The sequence below is a fragment of the Leptonychotes weddellii genome, unplaced genomic scaffold, assembly GCF_054177405.1.
Source record: "Leptonychotes weddellii isolate Sample4059 unplaced genomic scaffold, ASM5417740v2 HiC_scaffold_4871, whole genome shotgun sequence".
NCBI classification, from domain to species: domain Eukaryota; kingdom Metazoa; phylum Chordata; class Mammalia; order Carnivora; family Phocidae; genus Leptonychotes; species Leptonychotes weddellii.
In genome coordinates this window covers 8,266-11,342 of record NW_028015958.1, presented here as the reverse complement: position 1 = coordinate 11,342, position 3,077 = coordinate 8,266, and the positions used below count along the sequence as shown (strand labels likewise).

At 44.7% G+C, this 3,077-nt stretch overlaps 1 pseudogene; it reads right to left on the bottom strand.

The window, feature by feature from the left end:
- Positions 1-1,016: 1,016 nt before the first annotated feature.
- Positions 1,017-2,478, bottom strand: LOC102748714 (tubulin alpha-1A chain-like; annotated as a pseudogene).
- Positions 2,479-3,077: the final 599 nt, after the last annotated feature.

Here is a 3,077-nt window from a genome sequence, read left to right as displayed (position 1 = left end):
CTCAATATCACTCAGCATCAGGGAAATCCAAATCAAAACGTCAATGAGATACCACCCACACCAGTCAGAATGGCTAAAATTAACAAGTCAGGAAACGATAGATGTTGGCGGGGATGCAGAGAAAGGGGAACCCTCCTACACAGTTGGTGGCAATGCAAGCTGGTGCAGCCACTCTGGAAAACAGTATGGAGGTTCTTCAGAAAGTTGAAAATAGAGCTATCATACGATCCAGTAATTGCACTACTGGGTATTTACCCCAAAGATACAAATGTAGTGATCCGAAGGGGTACATGCACCCCGATGTTTATAGCAGCAATGTCCACAATAGCCAAACTGTGGAAAGAGCCAAGATGTCCATCAACAGATGAATGGATAAGAAGATGTGGTATATATATACAATGGAATATTATGCAGCCATCATAAGGAATGAAATCTTGCCATTTCCAACGATGTGGATGGAACTGGAGAGTGTTATGCTGAGTGAAATAAGTCAGTCAGAGAAAGACATGTATCATAAGACCTCACTGAATGAGGAATTCTTAATCTCAGGAAACAAACTGAGGGTTGCTGGAATGGTGGCAGGTGGGAGGGATAGGGCGGCTGGGTGATAGACATTGGGGAGGGTATGTGCTATGGTGAGCGCTGTGAATTGTGCAAGACTGTTGAATCACTGATCTGTACCTCTGAAAGAAAGAATACATTATATGTTAAAAGAAGAAGAAAGAGAAGAAGAAGGAGAAGGAGAAGAAGGAGATGATGATAGCAGGAGGGGAAGAATGAAGGGGGGAAAATCAGAGCGGGAGATGAACCATGAAAGACGATGGACTCTGAAAAACAAACTGAGGGTTTTGGAGGGGAGGGGACTGGGAGGATAGGTTAGTCTGGTGATGGGTATTAAAGAGGGCACGTTCTGCATGGAGCACTAGGTGTTATATGTAAACAATGAATCATGGAACACTACATCAAAAACTAATGATGTAATGTATGGTGATTAACATAACATAATAAAAAAAATAGAATAAGCTTCCCTATAAAAGCAGCACCTTTGTGACATTTTTAACTTTAGTATTCCTCTACTTCTTCCCCCTCCCCTTCAACAGAAACCACACCAACCTCCTCATAATCCTTCTCAAGGGCACCCATGTCCTCATGGGCCTCAGAAAACTCTCCCTCCTCCATGCCCTCACCCACATATCAGTGAACAAAGGCATGTTTGGCATACGTCAGATCAAACTTGTGGTCCAGGTGACCCCAGGCCTCAGCAATGGCTGTGGTGCTGCTCAACATGCACACAGCTCGCTATACTTTGGCCAGTTCTCCACCAGGTACCACAGTGGGAGGCTGGTAATTAATCCCAACTTTGAAGCCAGTGGGGCACCAGTCCACAAACTGGACGATTGCTTGGTCCTGATGGTGCCAATGACAGCATTGACATCTTTGGGAACCATGTCATGACGGTACCACAGGCAGCAAGCCCTGTACTTACCGTGGTGAAGGTTACATTTCACCATTGGCTGGCTGGCTCAAAGCACACATTGGTGATCTCTGCTACAGAAAGCTGTTCTGGTAGGCTTTCTCAGCAGAGATGACAGGAGCAAATATGACCAGAGGAAAGTGGATGTGGGGATAGAGCATCAGGTGGTCTGGAATTCTGTCAGATCAACTTTCGGGGTTCCATCAAATCTTAGGGAAGCAGTGATGGAGGACACAATTTGACCTATCAACCTATTCAGGTTAGTGTAGGTTAGGCGTTCAATATTAAGGTTTCTACGACAGATGTCATAGATGGCCTCATTGTCTACCATGAAGGCACAATCTGAGTGCTCCTGGGTGGTGTGGGTAGGGAGGATGGAGTTATAGGGCTCAGCTACAGCTGTGGAAACCTGGGGGGCTGGGTAAATGGAAAACTCCACCTTGGACTTCTTGTCAACAGAGAGAAGTTCCATCAGCAGAGAGGTGAACCCAGAATCCGTCTCCCCTCTAAAACTGTGGAAAACCAAGAAGCCCTGAAGACCTGTGCACTAGTCAGGCAGTTTCTGAATGCAGTCCAAGACAAAGTCAATGATCTCCTTGCCAGTGGTGTAGTGTCCTTGGGCATAGTTATTGGCAGCATCTTCCTTGCCTGTGATGAGCTGCTCAGGGTGGCAAAGCTATCAGTAGGTGCCAGTGTGAACTTCATCAATGACTATGAGTTCAAGGTCTACAAACACTGCCCTGGGCACACGCTTGCCAGCATCCATCTCACTGAAGAAGATGTTGAAGGAGCCATCTCTGCCCTCAATGGTCTTATCACTTGGCATCTGACTATTGGGCTGGATGCCATGTTCTAGGCAATAGAGCTCTCAGCAGGCATTGCCAATCTGGACCCCAGCCCGGCCAACATGGATGGAGATGCATTCATGCATGGCTGCTGCTTTGTGGCTGCTGAGCAGATGGTGGAGAAGAAGAGAAAAGTTTGTTGCTTCTTACAGTGGGACTCTTAGGTGGTTGATGTAAGAGAACCTAGCAGAGAGTTTTTAAGTACAACTCCCAAAGCAGGATCCATAAAAGAAAAATTTAATATCAAAATTAAAAACTTTTGCTCTGCAAAAGACAATATTTTTTTTTTAAAGATTTTATTTATTTATTTGAGAGAGAGAGAATGAGAGAGCACATGAGAGGGGGGAGGGTCAGAGGGAGAAGCAGGCTCCCCGCTGAGCAGGGAGCCTGATGCGGGACTCGATCCCGGGACTCCAGGATCATGACCTGAGCCGAAGGCAGTCGCTTAACCAACTGAGCCACCCAGGCGCCCCTGCAAAAGACAATATTAAGGAACTGAAAGGACAAACCACACAATGGGAGAAAATATTTTCAAATCACATACCTCACAAAGGACTGCTATCTAAAATATATAAAGAACTCTCAATTTCAACAATAAGTAAACAAAAAATCAATTTAAAAAATGAGCAGAACAACTGAACACTTTACCAAAGAAGATATGTAGATGGCAAATAAACACATAAAAAGATGTTCTACATCATTAGAGATAAGGAAAATGTAAATTAAAGACACAATGAGATGCTATTACACATCTAATG